We start from the raw sequence: 22632 nt of genomic DNA on the forward strand, positions 1-22632 counted from the left end.
CGTCTGAAAAATAAGAAGTTTTGCCAGGAATATATTAAATTCATGTTAGAATTCAAATCACTTGATAACATGAGAGGAATGTGAAAACCTGCAGGAAGAAAATCACTATTAAATTCCACATTACCCTGTCATAAATCATTCAAGTAAAACAGCAAAAACACTTGTTAATATCAATGCTTCAGTCAAGACTGACAATGGCATTAGTCTCAACTGCATACACCATTAAGGGTCATCCACTCAAGAACATCTCTTCTCTATAATCATCTGACTGCGGGCTCAACAAATAGCATTTACATGTGTATGTCAGATTGTTTAGCAATAAAATGTTGCTCTGTGTAAAATGCAAGGCAGCAAAGCTTTAAAAACAAATTGGTTTTTCATAACTCTCCCTTCAAAGTCTGAGATTTGGAGAGCCTTTCTCTTGACAAGACTATTCAAAGAAAACATTAAAGGCTCCCAGTTTGAAGTAGCTAAAGATACAAATGAGTGGCACCATGTGCCGTCATAAGAGAAAACCGCTGACTTAGTGTCCAGACGACCACAAATGAACACAATTGTCAAGAATACAGTTTGTTGGCATAGTTCTGGATGGATGAATCAAGATCCTATGAGTAGGAATGAATGAAAACGTGATGTTCGAATTAATCTCCCAGTTCAAAAAATGCTACAAATGCTTCTTAGAGACTTGATGATGACTTATTCATAACAAAAGCTTCAAGATTAAAAAAGGTACAGAGAGTAGCTGCATATTGTTTTTGATTCATCTCAGATTGTTATAAACAAGAGTGAAATTCAAGTCCACTGTTCATATCGGAGTTGAACCCTCCACTCAAATGTTGCATTAATGTTCTGTAGAAAATATTAAATCATATTGATTATAACCATAATAATAGATCAAGAAGCCATCTCCTTGTCGGCAGAAGACTGCACAATATCTTAATTCTAGTGGGGAGGAAATATTAGATCATTCTGTATATATATCATCATCTCACTAATCTAATTATCATTGCGAAACAACTTCGACTACTTCATCATGGCACTCAACCCTTAATCACATCTCTGAGAGACAAGTTTCGGATCTCTTCAGCAAGGGGGGCAGTAAAGAAGCAACATTTATGCACGTCTCAAGGGTCGTAAGTTGAATGCATATACTTCTGAACAATTAACGCGAAATACACAAAGTGTGCGTGTACCCATTTCTTAACACTAGAATAGACTATGCTGGCTCAATTCTCATAAACATTGGCGTGAGTTGGAACAAGACCAGACTGCCTAGCTACCAAGTCTCTCTACATAGACATGATACCTGATCTCACAACAACTACATTGCTCGCCTCTCTTTGTTCACTTATTTTCACAGAGGTCACCCCCTGAACATTTACCGTGATAATGGCACAAACTTCTTCAGAGCAGCTAAGGAAATCAAGGCCTTTCTGAAAAACAATCCTGAGAAAAACCAGCTCTTCCCTGCAACTGCAGGCATGGGACTGATACAGCATTCCATCCCTCCTGCAGCATTACACTTTGATAGAAAACGAGAAGCAGCTGTCAACAGTCTGATATATCACCTTAGAAGAGTGATGAATTCTTATTTCTTGACCAACAAAGAATGGACCACTCTTACAACACATACTCACATCTCCTCACTAAAGTTAAATGACGACCCTTTTGACACTTCTTACCTAACTACATCCAATTTCCTTGTAGGAGTGAAAAATACTACACTCTCTGATCATGATTATACTTCCTCTCTCATTATCCAGATGGCTGCATATTGAGCAGCCAGCCCAGAATTCCTGAAAGAGATTGTCAATTAAATATCTCAATAAATACCCCATAACAACATAGTCACAGTGGACGATGGCAGTGATCCTAATTCATGTAACAAATGTTCAGGTGAGTAATGGGGAACATACAAAGCCTATTCACAAACACTGTCCTTTACGACATATGAAACAGAAAGGCAAGATCACTCTTGAAGGGCTCATTTATTCATTGAAATTTTAAGTAATATTATAAGTCACCATAGACTAGTATCATCACAGACCACATTAGGAAGGATAAGAATATTTTCTACTTGCCACAAGATGGCTACAATGTGTGTAGTATGTAAGTGAATTCTGACAGTAAGCAAGCAATCACCTGCAACTTGTATCTACAAATAATTGTATTAGCTAGAAGTCAATAATTAATATAATCAACAAGATTACAAGGGTGTTTCATTTGGAACAACTAGTAAAATACCCAGGAACAGTAACAAAAATGTGCTCCTTATAGCAACTCCGTGTTTGAAAATATTCACTAAGTCAAAAATGTTAGTAGCATTGATACAACCTCCCAAATGATATACAGTAGAGGTCTTTGGATCTATCCCAACTGCTGCGTGATACATAATGCAAGATCTTAAAGAACATGAAGGAAACGTGAAAATTAGGTTAGTAAACAGTCAATCTCATAAAAAAGTGTATCAATCATATGTATTGAAATGAAGGGTCAACCACTGATATCTGTTCAGCAATTTTCTATTTTCAGTACCTAACAATGGCTTATCAAATTATGTACATTCAAGTGAGTTTTCCTGCATTGGCCCTGGCTCTGTTAACTCTGATTTGGCTTCTTTTTTCAGTGGTGTCATTTCTGATACATTTTCAATATTTTCCTGTGGAAAATAAGATACATAAGTTATGCACGTAACACACATTTACAAATACTGTCACCAACAAATGAGCATGATAATTTACTACTTCCAAGTATTACAGTTACTTTCAAAATTGTACTACTGTTTAAGAGAGATTTCTAACAGCAGAGCATTTCAAAACCAAAGGCTGCACTGAGAATGGTGTTATCATCCTTGTTCAAACCTAATGTCAGAGAAAGCATGAGACTGAGAACCAAATATAAAGTGAGAAGCATTTTCTAGCCATATCAGAAGATATCCTACCAGAGATGGAATTGGGACCATCTCGCACAAAATTTTTGAAGGAATCTGCCACAGACATAAACACTAAATTATATTAATTGATTTTGTGTATCCAATTACGTCTATCAAATCATTGAGGTTGTTTGAATCACATCCAAGTATTAAAACTGTCCTAAATCTTTTGCCATACAGAGAGAAATATTAATACTATGCTCTTAACATACATTTTGTTTAGACAGACAGATCAAAATTCTTTGAAACATTTTAATCACTTTCTATAATCTGGTTTTTGCCAAGCTCACAGGGGATAAACACTGCATTGAGACAGTTCTGTTCATCCAAGTATAAAAATAAAAAACGAACATGAAAGAAGCAGGCTTATCACAGTCATAGACCAGGCAAAGATGTGATGCAGGTCAAACATAAAGCAACTACAAATGAAATGTTTAACTACTACAAGGATGTTATGCAGTGTTCTGTGAAGAACTGTGGGGATGAGAACACCATCAGTGTTGGAGTGTACATCTGCAGTTACAGAAGCTCTTTCATGATCTACGAAGGTCATCCAATAAATAAGTTTCCTTATTTTTTCTCTGCATACCACATGTTTTAGAAAAAAGTTGGTACTGTAGGAACTTCCACTGGCGTATGGCTGGGGTAAGGTGATCTTCAACCGCACGTGCTTGCCCTGTGTTCACCAGTACGGTGCTACCTGCCATGGAGCTACCACTTGAAAGCGTTTCCACTTGTGAACTCTGTCCTGTTATTCGCTTTTCCACGGCAAAAAATGAAATGGCTACCAATATTCATTGCCATTTGTTGTGAGTTTATAGTGAAAGATGCATGCTGGCATTCATGGTTCCTGGAATGGCAGCAAGATGTACATGATGACAGCGCAGCGCCAGGCCCATTACAGCCACTGTTGGTCAGAATGTGGTGGACGAAGATTAATGCGTCAGCACTGATGTGATAATGAATCTACTGCCTCCCGGCACGGAAACTGGCAGTCCTTTATTGCAATGATATTGTTGAATGTCTTGCAGTATTGAAAAGTCTGTGCAAGATGGGTCCCAAGTTTTCTTTCTGATGCTCACAAGCAATAACAGAACGAGGTAGCCTGAGCTTTCCTGCAAATGCTTCAAAGGGAGATCGAATGTTTTCCCGCATTGTTACTGGAGATGAAAGCAGGGTGCATTATTCAACTCTAAAAACAAAACCACAAAGCATGCTATGGAAGAAACTTGGCGAACATGCTCATTAAAAAGAGCCAAGACCTCAGACACTTTTTTACAATTTACTTTACATCGCACCGACACAAATAGGTCCTATGTTGACAATTGGAGAGGAAGAGCCTAGGAGTGGGAAGGAAGCAGCTGTGGCGTTAATTAAGGTACATCCCCAATACTTACCTGGTATGAAAATGGGAAACCACGGAAAACCATCTTCAGGGCTGCCGACAGTGGGGTTCGAACGCACTATCTCCCAGATGCAAGCTCACAGCTGCGCGGCCTTAATCGCATGGCCAACTTGCCCAGTTAGACCTCAGCCTCTGTAGGCATAGTTTTGGCTACTGCCTTTTGGGACTGTAATGATGTTGTATTGGTTGATTGACTGCCCCAATGCAATGTGGTCACACATGAGAGGTCCTCCACGGTCCTCACGAAGCTCAGAGTTGAAATCCAACGAAAACGTTCTTGTCTTGTCTCAGAAAATATTGCCCTTTCAGCTCAAAGGACGCAGGATTTGCTGCAGAACTTCAAAAGGGACCTTTTTCCCCATCCACCTTATTCTGCGGAACTTGCCCCGAGTGATTTCCATCTCTATCCACAACTCAAGTTGCACCTTGGAGGTAAGCGGTTTGCAACTGATGAAGAGGTGGAAGAGGAAGTGCACCGCTGTCTACAGTGATGGGACCCGACCCGGTATGATGAAGGTATCAAGAAACTGCTGCCAACATAACAAAATGTTTGGACTGAAATAGTGACTATGTGGAAAAGTAGTGTACGAGTTGTAGAATGAAAATTAAATATTTCTCAAAGGTAAATAAAACCAAGCACCATGGGGCAACAGCCCCCGTAGGGCCATGGCTTACCAAGTGACCACTGCTCAGCCCAAAGGCCTACAGATTACGAGGTGTCATGTAGTGAGCACGAACAATCCTCTCCGTCATTATTCTAGACTTCCTAGACCAGGGCCACCATCTCACTGTCAGATAGCTCCTCAATTTTAATCACATAGGCTGAGTAGACCTCCAACCAGCCCTCAGATGCAGGTAAAAATCCCTGACCTGGCCAGGAATTGAACCCGGGGCCTCTGGGTAAGAGGCAGGCATGCTACCCCCACACTGCAGGGCCAGCACAAGTGTAAATAGCCTGCTTGTATTTTTTGTAAAATAGGGAAACCTATTTATCGGATGGCCCTCGTATACTATGAGACCTTTAAATTTTCCACTTGGATTCATGAAACATTTTGACACTACAGGGGCGCAGGAGGGACTGTGATCTAAAGCTTACATTCTATTACAAGTTAGTTTACTAGTAAAAGCGAAATAAAGTATAAAATTCCAGAATATACTCACTTATACCATTTAATACAGAAGAAATCGAACAGTAGCTGAACTGAGGAAAGGAAGATAAAATGACGCACAAAATGGAGAGTTTGTTAAAGATGAAGCCATACTTTCCATTGTAGACTTAGTTAAATGTAACAAAAAACTTTCTAGTTTGTCAAACATACAATTTTAACATAAATTACTACACTATAAACATACCCGTAAAAAATAAACACTCTATTATACAAAGAATGACATGTTTCATTCTACAAGAACATCCTCAGACTCTATGAAATCACACAAAATATGCATATATGTACATCATTGTTTACGTTGCATAAACTTGTCAATGATAGAGAGTTCAGTGATAATATGAGCCAGTACTGACAAATAAGAAATTTACAAGTATTAATATATCGAGAAAACTCCTGAACTTATCTAGACTGCCAATGCCAACTTTGTTGTCACCAAATACTATTTTGGGACTGTGGTCATGGAGAGGTAAATGAAAAGTTTTGAGTATAGCACAAACCTTATGGAGAGAGGAAGGGAAGCATGAGAGGGGAGTGCCAAACATTGTGGATCCCTCCTACTGGATGTTAAAATCTAGTACACTGTACCATGGAGAGGAGAGGGGGAAGTAGTATGGAACGAGTGAAGCACTGTGGAATACTCTTTCCACACTGGAGAGGGGAGAGAAGGTTATTAACCTACTTCATGTTATAATGTACTTTTATGTAAAATGGATGAATGCAACTGAATGATTTTAGATGAATAATGTATGGAATTGAAATAGAGAATATGTATAGGATATTATTGTGATAAATGCCAATTTAATGAGTAAGTATGGTCCAGATATTGTGTGAGTAGAGCGATGTGCGGGGAATTTTTTAAGTGTGTATGGTCATTTAAGTTGGTTACGTTAGCACTTTTAGCGATGTAGATCTCGATTGCTTCCCTCATATTCGAAGATTTTATTTTATTTTCAATGTGTCAAATTTTTAGATCAGTGTTGATGTCTGTGAAATAGTGTGAACTGTCGTATATGTGCTCCCCAAAGGCTGAATGCTGATTATATCTGATCGTTTATTGTGTTCTTTGAATCTTGTGTGGAAATTTAGTTTTGTCTGACCTATATAGGTGGCATTGCAGTTAAGTTCTTGGCACTTGAGTTCATAGATTCGTGACCTTGAGAAAGGTTTTTTTTGTTTAGGTGCACTTGTTGATGTGTCTCTGCAGTGTGTTGTTCATCCTAAAGGTTAATTAAAACCCTATTTCCTAAAGATATAACCTACTTTATATGTGTTATTATTAATGTAGTTGAGAACCAAGTGTGGTGGTTTTCCAGGGACTTTTCTTTTGTTTGTTTAATATTTTATCTACTGTGCCTGGAGGGTGGTTGTCTTCCTTTATGATTTGTTTAACAATTTGTGCCTCTTCATTGAACTCCATTGTGCTCATTGGTATGGAAACAGCTCTGTGTATCATTGTATTCAATCCAGCTATTTTTAGTGTGTATGCATGGTTAGACTCGTCAATAGCATGCAACACCTGAGTGGGCTTTCAGTACACTTTGTAAGACAGGTTTCCATTATTCCTGCTGATTGTGGTGTTATTTTCTTATTAGATTCTTGCTCCATTGTGAAGCTGGTGGAATTTTGTAAATAATTTAGTGTGTTTAATAACTGGTGTGCATTAGTGAAGTCATTATCATATGCACATGATGTCGCCTACATACCTGCTCTATTCGTTGAGTCATAAGTTTGTCGGTTCAAACCCCCACCCGTGCTGGAGATACTCAACACTGAGGTAGGCTGTATTTGTCATATTCTCATGTTGTCTAAATCCCCCTAAGTGAATAAAGATGAGATTCTGGAAGTGTAAAGGTGACCTTGTATATCAACTTTCATTTCCTCTAGCAAGTGTCTTCCCATTCTGTTTCTATTTTACTGAAATGCGCCTGTTTGATTGCTGCATTGATATATACGCAATCGGTAATGTCACTGAATAGATTGTCTCCGCCTAACATATGTAAAAATATAACCTATTTCTCATAATACTCTTTTGAAATTATTGATAGGTTCAACATAATCCATATAATTATTGAGTAATGAAACAAAATGTTTGTGTTACCTGAATTGCAGCCGCATCATCATCAGATCCGATATCTAGATAACCGTTTTCACTTATATCACAGTTATCAGTAAAATTATCTTTGTTGATATGTTATTTACTCACTAAAAATTTACCTCCACCCCTGCTCAACAATTTTGTGTCATTTCTTATGCCGTTATTCAGCTCAGTCTCAATATCTGCAGTATTCAATCCCTTCATGTTTACGAACTAAACAGCTGACCAGCATTCGCGGAAGTTCAAGTCCGTTGCCTAGACAACTTCGAGACAAATTCTCACTCTTCTTTTATTTCCTAAGCCTTGTATATTGTACTGCATGTTCATCAAAGCCTAATAAACAATTCACTACCAAAAAATACAAAACTATTGCATAGATTGCACACGTATGCAGATAATGCAGCTGGGTGTTTTTGGGCAATATGGACCGTAAGGCAAAGTGAACAGTCGGGTGCTTTCGGGCGGGAAGGGGTTGATTAGTTCTAGGCTGGTTTTAATTTATCTGTCTTCTTTAAGTGAGATTTTCTCTTTTATGATTTTTTCAGTTGTTAGCTTACATTGTAAATTGGCACATCATAATTTACTATTGGTATAATGGGACATGAGCTTTTGTGTATTTTGGGGATGGCTCTTACTGTGGGGAGTTGAGGATTTTTTGATAGTGAGGCTTTCCTTTTCTTGTTCTGTGAGAATAAAGTCTGTTTGCTGGATAGCTTGTTTTATTTTATTTTGAAATATATTTGTAGGGTCACATTGTAGTTCTTGAATTCCGTTGTTGTTGATGACAGCTATTGTTTTTTCTATATACCCAAGAATAGAACATAACAAGAAGTGTCAAGAGTATAGATCTTGAATAGCAGTGCACTCACATCTCAGATATGTTCAGACACCGTTCTCTTCTGTAGTGTCTATAATTTAGAACTCAACCAGCAAACATTTATTCAGAGAACAGTGTGCATAAGCAGCAGAATTTCACCTTTAAGCAACTCTTGGACAATATCACATCTATAAATTAGCAGTTCACAGTGTTGGGAGTATATTTTTGCTGCCGAGTCACAATTATTCATTGAATATCCCTCTTCCAACTCTCAAGGTTTTCAAAGACTCTGAGGTGCAAGAATGATGTGCAGGAATTCACTTTTATGCCAGTATAACTACAGATGTGTGCTGGGATATTCAGCTTCATCAAATACCTCTAGAATGGACCCAAATTACACTCCCCAACAGGAAAGTAGAATGTTATCACATCACCATGTAAGCTATCAGATGAAGAGAGACTGAACTGTAAGCCACACATTCAGAAGATTACAATGGACTGTGTTTACAGAAGCAACAGACAGAGCAAGGAAAGATGATAACAATAAGTCGCTTCTTCTCCAAAATTATTTCACAGCTTCTCCGCCAAGGCAGAGTTTTACTATGAGATCACCCAACATTAGTAACATTGTAAAGAAGTTTAAATGATGAAAATCTTATCTGGAATTTCTTTTGGTGGAAAAATATGTTCACTATGAGATTCAAACTCCTACTGGCCATAACCAAATTAAATCCAGCACCCACAATTGTCCGTCAGTTCAGCAGCTACTAGCACTAAAATTGGATAATGTATGATAGGAGATGATGTCAATCCCACAACGATACCATTATCAAACCATGGAGAATAAAAACATAACCATACAACCTACAGAAATCCATTTCAATAAATGCCAGAGGTAATCAATAAACAATAAACAGTCATTTGATGGGTACTTAGCTCATGAATTGTCCTGATGCCTCGATCTTGAAACGCTGCCTGTCACAACTTCATTGGTAGCTGGACCTAACCTAGGTTCCTTCACTATCAAGTCCACAACTTTAATTCAGCTTTTTGCCACTATCAAACATAGCATGCACTGCCATCTCCCTAGTAAATGCTAGATGCCAATTGTCCACTTGGCGACCATAATCTGGGGGCATGTGGCACCAGAACCCCTTTCCTTGCCCCATGAACAAAGTTTCTGTCACTAGTTGGACCTATAGATGTATATAAATACTGTTGTTTGTACTTCCCAAGAGTTGGCTGCCTTGCATAGCATATTATCACATACTCCCAGACAAAGAAACAAAAGAGAGACATACTTTTCCTAGATGCCCATGTAGCAAATGGCGACAGCTGGGGTTAATATTGGGGAAGCACATGGTAAATTATGTCCCTGCCAAACTTATTCAGCTACTAAGGGTTAAATTCTGACCTCTATAAAGTTATTTGCCATGAGACTCACAAGTGATGCATTTGTTGTTCTTTCAAGCCAGGCTGGTTCCTCTTTGATTTTTACTTGCAGGTCCACTTCACACTGCAACTGAAGTAGTTAGAAGGTACTGGGGTTCTTGATTACTTCCAATGATTTTACACAAAAACATAGGCCAGAGAAATATATTACCTTATTGCTGTCATTGCTACTTAGGTTATCTGTCAACAGACTGAGCATTATGCTTGAAATTTTACATGCCGTCAATATTATGAACATACCAAAGACTCAAAATTTTACATGACTGTTAATATTGTGATCATACCTATTGGACCTCAAGTTTTCTATGACTGATACTATGCAGAAGAATCTCTATAACAACACTGATAACCATAACAAGAATTCTACATATGATATCCTAAACGGAAACTTCTCAAAATTTCGAACCCTACTACCATATGTCACAGCCTACAGTGTAAAGAACAACTCAACATTCACAGCGTCACTATTAAATTGCAAACATAGGTAAATAATACAGCAAAACAATAATTAAAATTATGCACTACATATTGTAATTTCTTTCTCAAACTAATATCCGTGATTCTTTACCTGCGTAGCCCTTCAGAAATATTCTTCACTCCAAAAAAATTTGATAGGTAAGGTAAGTTACGTTATATTGCTACAACACACGAGGAACAGATTTGCTGGCACTTGTGACACAAAGGCCAGGAGTTTTCAAAAAGAATGCCAGTTATATGTGTATACAGTTTTAATGCTTAAGTAGAAATTAAATTTAAGAAAATTAAAAATATTAAATGTTGAAAATATGTAGAATGCTAAAACTGAGAAAGATTAGTACTAACTTCTTACTGCTCCCAATTGAGATGTATAATTTTCGCAAAAGTAAATTATAGAACTTGAACCTTACCGACAATAGAGATTGTGGACACACTGTAAATGATAGAAATCACAATTTCTCAATGAAGATAATCTGTAGCACAATAAATTAACGGAATAGGCTGTACAAATGGCTAATACGCGTCTTATGTAACACATACCTCACACCTAGAGACAAAACCTAATATTTTAATTCAGTGTAATCACTTAAAACAAACACTTAAAGAACGGATTTGATTTGTATCAGTCAGTAGAACGGGCTGAATTTAGGAAAGGATGAATTACCAGTGACAACTCCAGAGTACACGACACTTCTTGAAAACAGCACTGGGTGCAATGTCCCGTTATATTTGTAACTATCAACTATCAATACAGTCCTGCTCTAGTGGGCTTTACACGTGGTCAAAGAGAATGAGTAAGAGATGACTCTCAACGTTATTTTTCACTTCTGTACGCAACGGCTGCGCAAAGATCGCCAGGAATTGCACACCAGCGCCTCTAGTGAAAACAGGACTGAACTAAAATCACCGGGCGGGTGATTTAAATCGTTTAGCGCGCGGAGGGTCCCCAGCTTCTCGTCCCCCCTCCACTCTTAAATATTATATTAAATATATTTTTCTTTTTTATTTCTCTTATATTTTTCTTTCATTTCCTTTTCTTTCTTTCCTTCTTTCTGTTACCTTTTTCTGAAATACTGCATTCTGAACAACAATACACCTGGAGGTTGGCCTGTGCTTTATTATTATTATTAATATTTTTTTGCTGGAGAAAAGAAGCTTACCACTTGTGCTGCTTATTATAATTACTTCAATTATGGAGCAATATCTTATTTTTACTAATTCACAAAGCCTTCAAGGATCGGAGTGATGGCCTTGCCTGTGCTGCTTTTGTTTGTTTCTGCTGAGGAAAAAGGAAACTCACTCACAAAGGGAGGAAGGAAGTGACCTGAAGGTGAGTGGGATTGGCAATACTTATCTCAGATTAAGACCTATGACAGAAATAGACACTAACATCCCCTCGTACATCAGTCCTCTTTAACCCTCTCATGCATGGTGTCCTCATATGAGGACATCCGAATTTTTAGGCATTAATTAGTCCCTGGAGTTTCCAAAGACGGAGGTAAAGTTATTAAGATATTATTTTAGGTTGGTAAGAGTGGAAAACATCCGTTTTAAAAAGAACCAGTTGGTGGCAGTATTTAATTGGCATTATTGAAAACATGAAATTCATGGTTCGCCATTTTTTGAGAAGTCATCATAGTTCCCATTTGTTTTGAGCTGTTCCTATCTTGAAAATGTCCAAGGTATGTGTGTACTTCTTTATTTTGTATATTCTACTATCATTACCTATATAATTTAGCTTATTCTAGTTTATAGTCTTTACACAATATTGGTGTAATACGGGCGTCCACATATGAGGACATCATGCAACAAACTACCATGTGTTATTTTTGAGGTTAGCTTGTATTCTCAACTGCTTCAGCCAATATTTATTTTCCAGGATTCTCCAAATGGTTTGTAATGTTATCAGATGAGCGAGTGATGTTTGTAGGACAAGATTATAGTAGTTTACAACATTTCCACCAGATAGCAGCATTTAACTGATTGCATGAAATAATCAGTGTTCGTGTTTCTCCAGTGTCAAACAACATACTAGATTTACTTTGAGCTGTTTCACCGTCTCAAGCTCTCTCAAGTACATATTTAACTTACAATTTTCAAGAATGTATTACAATTGTAAAAGACCAAACCCCATGGCACCACAGCCCTTGAAGGGACTTGGCCCATCAAGCAACCGCCACTCATCCCCAAGGCCTGCAGATTACGAGGTGTTGTGTGGTCAGCACAACGAATCCTCTCAGCCGGCACTTCTGGCTTTCTAGACCAGGGCCGCTATCTCACCGTCAGTTAGCTCCTCAATTCTAATCACGTAGGCTGAGTGGACCTCGAACCAGCCCTCAGGTCCAGGTAAAAGTCCCTGACCTGGCCAGGAATCGAACCCGGGGCCTCCGGGTAAGAGTCAGGCACGCTACCCCTACACCACGGGTCCGGCATTAAAATTGTAACAGCAATTATTATGAGAAATTATTGCATAACCTCAGTGTAAGTTTTGTGCTGACGTGCCTCTTATCACAGTATTTCTCAGGATAGTCACCAAATGCTCAGTGGCACAGTTGTAAATGCTTGGTTAATATGGAAAATGGACTGTAAGACCCCTATCGACCTGCTCGAGTTCAAGAGTCGAGTGGTAACAGGACTTATTTTCAGTGGCGAGGCAGAAGAAGCACCACGGAAGAGGGGACGGCCAAGCAAAAATGGCCCATCACCACCTCTCAAGAAACAGGCTACACATACTGTGCCTGCTGAAAAGAGGATGGATGGAGTAGGACACTATCCGCAGAAAACAAAGCCTAGAAATGCTAACAGACGCCGTGACAAAACTACGCAATAAACCCAGTATATTTGTGGAAAATGTAATGTACCACTATGTCCAGACTGCTTTCAGAGTTTCCATACCATTGCCTGAAATATGAACATGTGAAGTACATCAGTTACATATAAATGCCCCAGTAGGACCAGTGTGATTTCGCTGTACTCACACAATTGCCTCAGGTGTAAAAAGTTCTTGTAAATACTAGTATAATAAACCAAAGTAGTAAATGTATGACTTGTTGACATTATTCCACTAAATGCATGATGTCCTCATATGAGGACATCAAATTCCCGCCAAGTATGGTAACTTCGTTTTGTGTTTTATGTTTGTATCATCTAATAGGGTCATTTTAACCAGGAAAATCGAATTACAATATTTTTAAATTAATTTTTCTTAAATTCATGCATGAGCAGGTTAACACTACTTAAGCCAACTGTAACAGTCAATAGTATCAAGATATGCCACTTATGCAGGAAATAAAATATAAATACAATGTAAGAAAGAAAACCATGCACAGGAACCAAAATGGTGAAAGGAAACTCACATGCTAAGGAGGGAGTTTGTAGGATTCAAAGGTAAATTGAAATGAAACATGATCTTTTGATTTATGGAGCTATATTCTACCTACTATCCACAGTGTTACAGGTATAAAATTGTGTAGAAATTTGAACAAAAGTTTTAGTGATCATAGTATATCATAATCTCATGACATTATATTCAGCAGTGTTAATCATCAATTAATATTCATCAGCCAGAAAACTATTCAATACAACACAAATATAAGATCATTCATTTATGAAAGAAAGACTGCAACTGACAAGGTACAACATAATACTTTTCTCTCTTATTGCAGTTTAACGTTGCACTGACATTGCAAAAGTTTTCAGCAACACCATTATTATTTTCCCAAGGAACTTACTATATGATACATCTTTCAGTCTGTCAAAAGAGGCACCTAGGGCCACACACTGAAAAATATTGAGATTTGTACTTCCTTTGCATCTACTAGAGGACGGCAAATCTCTGGCAGAGTAGTGTTTGAATAAACCAAGACATGATAGCACATACTCTGTTCCTACATACTGCACCAAAACACAACATATCACTCAATCAGTCATCTGCATTTAGATGATAAACAATGTCAAGCTACAAAATTGTATGCATCCCTTGTATTCATTAACCTACACTATTTACAATAAAAAATGTTCTATTTTATGTGACAGTAGGATATATCAAAATTTTTCTGCTACATGGAAAAGGATGGAATCATGAATATATTTGAGGGTTTAAAAGACAAGAGAGAACTTACAGATTCTGTGAGTGCTCCCTCTTACAACAGGCAGGAGGTACTAATAATGCTTCCTTTCAGTCCATCCGCAGGAGAGGATTTCTAATAAATTTAGAGAAATATGTAGCGTCAGGATCTACATACAATAATATGGCAGCTGATCCAGCACAAAACATTCCCATGCCAAGTCACAACATAGCTCCACCTATTAAGAGCTATGTCCGAGGAATTGCTTGCTAATTTAGTACAGTATTATGAACAATATGCTGCTACTTCCACAACATTATGGTGTACAAGGGACTTTGCTGTGACCTAGACGAAATGCCAGTTGAAGACAGTGGAAACTCACTTCAGACAGTGCCATTTGTACCTACTGTATATCGAAGGCAGAAATCTATGTTGGTGGTTGAGGAGTAGGCTGATCTGTGGTCTGACAGCAGGCACTCCAACCGGCCAACCATGCAGAGGGGTGGCTATGGTTCCACCGTGTTTCTACACCTCTGCATTTCGGACACAGAAACGGGCTGTTCCCCTACCACTGGCTGTCATGAAAATGGTTTTTCCTTTCGCCTGCAGTAAAGCGATTGATGGGACAGTTCCTAGTAAATGTCATGGCCACCAAATATCTTGCCCTCACCACCAATCTCCTTGCTTAAGATGATGATGCTTGTTGATTAAAAGGGCCTAAAATCTAGTTCATTGTTTTAAGAGAAAGTACAACTAGGCAACCATCCCCTATATATATTAGTAATCGGAGAGAAGAAATGGAAGGGGGCTGACACTAGGAAAAATGATGGTATCAGCTAAGGAGGTCAAGGGCCATGGAGGGAAAATAAGACTCCCTAGGCCTCCATACATAATACAATCGGGGGCAGAAAAGAACAGGTCGTGATCGACGTAGATCAGATAGGATAGATGAAAGTGGGGAGCCTGGCACAAGTAAGTGGAAGCAGTGCCAAAATTCAATTAAGGGCTCCGTGGTCGCCTACCCAAGCTCCCAAGTGCAGAGCCCACATGGGACCCCTTTTAGTCGTCTCTTACAGCAGGCAGAGGATGCTGTGGCTGTTATTCTACTGGCCCTACCCACAGTGGGACAACTATGATAAGGCTAGTTGCTTTACGTTGCACCACAACAGATAGGTCTAATGGCGATGATGGGACAGGAAAGGCCTAGGAATGGGAAGGAAGCAGCCATGGCCTGATTTAAGGTACAGCCCCAGCATTTGCCTGGTGAGAAAATGGGAAACCACAGAAAACCATTTTCAGGGCTGCCGATAGTGGGGTTCGAACCTACTATCTCCCGAATACTGGATACTGGCCGCACTTATGTTTCAAATTATCCGAAATTCATTTGCCTTGGTGTGGTATGTTTTCATGTTCTGGCCTCAGGAGATTAGTAAAACAAGAACAGTAAGGATGCTTACCTCAAATATCTTGTACTTTTCCTTCAAACACGCAAACGAAGATAACAGATATGCGCATACAAATCAAAGTAAAGCAAAATGTCACAAACGTCAAAAACGTGGTCGTCCCACGTGGTCCAAGTTGTCAAACTCAAATCGACCAATAGCAATCGGGAGATGTTTCTACCAATAGGAGCTGCCGTATTCGTCACGTGGGCTTAGGGTGAGTGACGTGATGTACAACAGCGCGCCCACGCGGGTGGAGGGCAAAAGTATTCAGTCTGAGCCGGGCCCTCGGAAGGGTAGGACCTATGCCGCTGTCAAACCCTTGCACGTGGTAGTGGTGGGGGTAAGGTTCGGCAGTTCGGTTCACTGCCGTCTCAATCCTACATATATAGATTGAGACGGCGGTGGTTCGGTTATTGATGTTGGGGAGGAAGGGGCGTTAGCGTTGAAGGAGGGATTGGATATGGGTGGGGTATAGTAGCCATTACTGAATGAAAACAGCTCATTTGCGAGCTTTAATCTGAAAATGCAACAACCCGACAACATTATAGAGATCATTTTGCAGTTGCTCACAATCTTGAAACTTATTTATTACTCTGTACAGAATAACATCATCTGCGAAAAGCCTTATCTCTGATTCCACTTCTTTACACATATCATTGATATATATAAGAAAACATAAAGGTCCAATAACACTGCCTTGAGGAATTCCCCTCTTAATTTTTACAGGGCAGGATAAAGCTTCACCTACTCTAATTCTCTGAGTTCTATTTTCTACAAACAGAGCCACCCATTCAGACACTATTTTATCTAGTCCAATTGCACTCATTTTTGCCAGTAGTCTCCCATGATCTACCCTATCAAATGCCTTAGTTAGGTCAGTCGCGATACAGACCAATTGACCTCCTGAATCCAGGATATCTGTTATATCTTCCTGGAATCCTACAAGTTGTGCTTCAGTGGAATAAACTTTGCAACAGTATGGCTTCTCTTCTGTTTGTGTCCGCATATGAACAGTTAGATCAGACTGCCTTTCTTTGTGAATGATTTGCCACACACACAGCAGCTATTCGGCATCCCGCCTGTATGGGTCCGCATATAATCAGTCAGACTGCCTTTCCTTGTGAATGATTTGCCACAGACATTGCAGCTGTAAGGTTTCTCGCCTGTATGGGTCCGCATATGTTCGGTTAGTTTGCCTCTCTCTTTATGACTCGCATGTATGTATCCGCATATGTTCGGTAAGTTTGCCTCTCTTTATAAATGATTTGCCACAGACATTGCAGCTGTATGGCTTCGCCCCTGTATGGGTCCGCATATGACCGGTTAGAATGCCTTTCTGTTTGAATGATTTGCCACAGACATTGCACCTGCACGGCATCTTGCCTGTATGGGTCCGCATATGATCGGTCAGAGTGCCTTTCCTTGAGAATGATTTGCCACAGATATTGCCGCTCTAAGGCTTCTTGCCTGTATGGGTCCGCATATGAACGGTCAGACTACCTTTCGCTGTGAACGATTTGCCTTTGCCACAGATATTGCAACTGTAAGGCTTCTCGCCTGTATGCGTCGGCATATGATCGATCAGAATGGCTTTCGTTGTGAATGATTTGCTACAGACATTGCAGCTGTATGGCTTCTCGCCTGTATGGGTCCGCATATGAACGGTCAGACTACCTTTCCTTGTGAATGATTTGCCTTTGCCACAGACATTGCACCTGTAAGGCTTCTCGCCTGTATGGGTCCGCATATGATCGATCAGACTGTCTTTCGTTATGAATGATTTGCTACAGACATTGCAACTGTATGGTTTCTCGCCTGTATGGGTCCGCATATGTTCAGTTACTTTACATCCCTGTATGAATGATTTGCCACAGACATTGCAGCTGTATGGCTTCTCGCCTGTATGGGTCCGCATATGAACGGTCAAATTGACTTTCTTTGCGAATGATTTGTCACAGACATTGCACCTGTTGGGCTTCTCGCCTGTATGAGTCCGCATGTGTTCGGATAGTTTCCCTCTCTTTATGAATGATTTGCCGCAGACATTGCATACGTACGGCTTCGCCCCTGTATGGGTCCGCATATGACCGGTTAGATTGTCTTTCAGTATGAATGATTTTTCACAGACATTGCAACTGTATGGCTTCTCGCCTGTATGGGTCAGCATATGACGGGTCAGACTACCTTTCCATGTGAATGATTTGCCACAGACATTGCACCTGAATGGGTTCTCGCCTGTATGGGTCCGGACTTGAACGGTAAGACTGCCTTTGCTTGTGAATGATTTGCACTTGAGGGGTCGATTTTCCTTGTGTCTCTTCACATGTCGCAATAGGTCCAACTTCCTAGCTAGGACTTCACTGCACACACTACACCTAAAACTAGATGATCCGCCGTCCGGAGGTTGATGATCTCTACAGCTCACCTCGGGTCTCGATCTACAGTGACAAATTAAAACCATGTGACCAATAGTTCAACAGCCAAATCCACTACAACTCTCACACAGGGGATTTGCTACTGGACATTCCAATCACTGTTATCCAGTGCAGAGAGCTCGTTACTCATAAACATTACATTCCTGAGAGTAAACATCATCTGAGGTTAAATTTCAAAAGCTCTCACTTGTTACGAGAATATGTTGCGTCTTTTCTTAATCACGATATCACGTGCAAGAAACTTGTCACGGTTTAGAAATGTACGAGTTAATTTTGAAGAAAGCATGAGAAGTGGTCCAGCCTAAAAGGGTAAATACTCGTACAAGCTCTTTAATCCAGCACATATAATTCTATCGAAATCCGTAGTCTGTTCTCCTACAGATAGAAGGGCATATGCTTTGGAGTTTTGATCTTGTTGAAGCACTCTGCGCTTTGTCGCAGGCAAGTAATAATTTTTGTAAAGGACCTTGTTCTTGAGGTTGTTTGAGAAAATGTCTGTGTTGTAGATATTAATAAAGTTGAGAACGTTTGTCGACATTCAGCAAGATCTGTTGAAACATGTCTAATCTTTTATGAATGTTATTTTGTCACACAAATATACATATTGTATCTGTGCATTGTTATCATATCACTATACCATTTTATTATGTCACTGTGTCGCTTTTCCGAAATATGTATCTTTGATGTGCAATCAAACATAGCCAACCTATATATAGGACGGTAGGTTTATACAAGGACGTTCATACTTACTACCATGTACTACTTGAGTCTACGTCTTAATTCCTGTATTTAACACGGAAGCCACTAATCCTGATGAAATTCTGGAAAAGCCGAAATATAACAAGTATACGACGGCTCTCTCGCTAGCATTGATACTGTCTTTTCTCCTCAAGACACTGCTGTTAAAGACATTATGAAGGCAACACAGAATATGGCATTGGTGGTAGCGTTTTAATACAATGTCCTAATATCCTAATTTTGAAACCAAACGCAACCTATCATGCCCTTGAATAGTCTAACAAATATAACAATACGGATAGAAGGAGCATGAAAATCAAGGCTTGAGCCAAAATTCGAGATGACAAGACGTTGAATTGCACCGTAGTGGATATTGCTGCTATGCAAAAGAAGGAATATTATTCTATTTATTTCAAAAGATCACGGGCAACGTGATTATTTTTAGTGGATTCATAACATAGTTGGATAGCATCCAATTCTGAGCCTGTCTCCCCACGACAGAGTAGTTCTACATATTCTACCGAAGAAGGGGGGGAAATGCAAATTTCTTGGTTAAAGGTGAGATCCGCTTACAACTGCCACATGGGAAAATCGATCACGCAGGCTAAAATATATCGTAACATGAACTGGTACTTTCCAATTCATGCTGTATGAACTGAATTCACATGGCCCAGTCGAATGCATGACTGGCTCACAAGCAAAGTAATGGGAGGCTAGACCATGCATTGTTACTGCACTCTTTGGAGAAAATAAGTGGACAAATGAAAGGGGGTCATTGATTCCAGATATGACAGACTAAATCTCTTGATCATCAAACAAGATATTGATGATGACACCACTAGACAACAGGGGGCAGAAAATACGACAATGGATGGTATGTCATGCGTTCTGTGGCATATCACACCAAGCAAAGGTGCAAAAGCCTGTAACCCTTCTTCTTTACGCGAATACGTGATTCCTGTGACAAGTAATTTATCAGGTTCACAATTAGTTTTCAGTAAAATAATGTTTCATTTTGCATTGATAAATATTCTACACGAACCAGCTATATTGCTGTAACACGTGGTGCGTCCCAGGTGACGGATACGGGTTCCCCGCTGGCCTGCCGATGAACATGAGCAAAATATAAAAGCTCTCGCATACCAAACATGTACAAAGTCTTTAATGGCAACTTTGGCGGAGATGGAGACGTTCACTAGGGACTAGATGGCGGAAGAGGTAACTAAATTTCTGGAAGATAATGCAGAAAAGAGGGTAGCGTTTCTTCTCTAGAGGAGTGGCTGCAAAAGGCATCTGTTCTCCATGTCCGCAGCTGCGTTACTACCTTCCGTCATGAGCCCTTAAATGCTTCAAGACAAGCCGGCCATAAAATAATACCGTTACATCATTACAGAAATATGTCTCATGGAATCGGAGCCAAGGTTAGTGCAGCCCCTGGAAGGGACGCGCATTGCCAGTGCCCAGTCAGCACGAAAAGTATGCTAGGGTTACCGTCGCACGGGCTGTGATGGCTAACCATGCTAGTAGCCCCCCTTTTTTTTATCCCATCATTGATTTATTCCTGGGTGAAGCAGCGAATAAGCCAATGCGCTTGAGAGAAGGCTTGTAGGCATCTGAGAGGTGCGGAAAATAAGATGGAATAGAGAAAAGTCATGTGAAAAGAGGTGTGGTTACTAACTGGTGTACAACAGAAACCGAAGAACAGCTCATGGTGTTGATATTGTCATATTATGAAATCTATGTATGCCTATTTTTTATTTACAGCTGAGGATGACACTATTATGTGTCGAAACTAGTCCTGTATAATTCTATAAGTGTTGTAGTTGAATAACAGCAATAAATTATGTATTGAATAGGTGGAAATACCAAAATCTTATATATTTGTAGTTATCAGAAAACGTCCTGTCACGGTTCAGTCTCCGAGGTGCAAAAGTTTGACAATCGCTTGATGTAACTCGTCCGCATTGGGGAGAGAAGGAAATTCCAATTTTTCAGCGCAACGCTCCACAAACTGACGTGCGCATGAAAACCAAAGATGCGTTCTGGGCACTGCCTGACAAGAAGACCGCTGCCGCTGATCAGAATGGACGTGTCGGACCGAGGAAAGAAGAACAAACAGTCCATGGCGTTCATGGACATGGAGAAAAGAACAACGATGCCCAACAAATTCGCAATTATGCAGAAACTGATCATCGCAAACACACGGTTCAAAAAGAGTGATATTCATCTACTCTGTACTACAGTGGCTCCCATCCAAATCGCATTGAATACATCCTTGTGAGAGGGTGAAATCTCGAAGATGTTCTAGAGATAACAGTTGTCCCTTATTAAATCCTTGCGATGCAACAACGACCAGTCATCTAAGCTGTGGATAAAGTCACCAAGAGCCCAATACTTCACAGGAAATACACAAATTGGGATCAAATGGTTGCCCCTGAAGAAGGAGACTAACGTCGTTGCAAAAGTTACAGAGTCACAAATCACCATAGTTCAAGTGAGCCGGACTAAACTGAAAGACGCCTTTCGCTCTATTCCTGGAACAATTAAGTCAGGGCGACGACAACGAAGGATTAAACATGACATATGGCCAAGGAATGAAGATGTTAAATATGCAGTACGGTTGAAGAAGCAGCTGTACCACGAGTTTCTTGCTTGTTGGAATGCCTACAAGGCAGCCACTCGTAAAATGAAGGAGGTATTTGCCGCAACAAAATCAAACCGGTAGGCAGGTCTATATGTGAAACATGACATGCGCGAATTCGAGCGGAATTTTTAACGGTTAGTCAATCGAGCCATCGCAAAACGTCAGAAGTCCAACGTTTTTACGGCATCAATGAGGAAACAGACGATTTGCTACTGGACAGGCGGGAAGCGCGAGTACACTGGTGAATCTATTTTGACAACATCTCAATCATGGAATTTCCATATCTACCAATCCTAATCACCTCCTCTGTTGAAGGTCCAACGTAGGAAAATGACGTCACTAAAGTCCAGACTATGCTCAAGGAAATGAAACCAGGGGAAGCCATCTGTCCCGATTATCTTCCAGCAGAGTTTTGTTTCTCTCAATGGGGGATGCAGCAGTGTGGCTAAAGCAAGCTTTTCAACCATATCATCAAAGAACGTCAAAAACAAACAGACTAGCGACGGAGTATCAACTCAGAAATAAGGGAAGCCCTGCCGATTTTTCTAATCACGGCCTGAACATACTTCCGAGCATCGCAATGAGAGACTTAGAACAAATCTTCGACAAAAGGATTAGCGATTTAGACAAACATACAACAAGCCAAGCTGGCTTTGTGTAAAATGGTGGCGCAATAAGAGAAACCAATGCTGCCGGACTATTACTTGAGAAACACTGTGAAAAAAATAAGAGGCTTCATGACAAATTTCTGGACCCTTAGAAGCCCTTCTATTGGGTACTTCATGACCTAATCAGTCAGCCCTACAAGTACATGGCATTCCAGAGCACCTTGCTGAGAGGGTATAATTGCTCTACAAAGAACAAATGAGTTGTGTTCAAGCTGCCGCAGGAGCGTCTGATGACTTCCGCATAACTGTAGGAGTCCATCAAGGCCCCGGCTTATCACCACTGCAGCT

The sequence above is a fragment of the Anabrus simplex genome, chromosome X, assembly GCF_040414725.1.
Source record: "Anabrus simplex isolate iqAnaSimp1 chromosome X, ASM4041472v1, whole genome shotgun sequence".
Classification (NCBI taxonomy): Eukaryota; Metazoa; Arthropoda; class Insecta; order Orthoptera; family Tettigoniidae; genus Anabrus; species Anabrus simplex.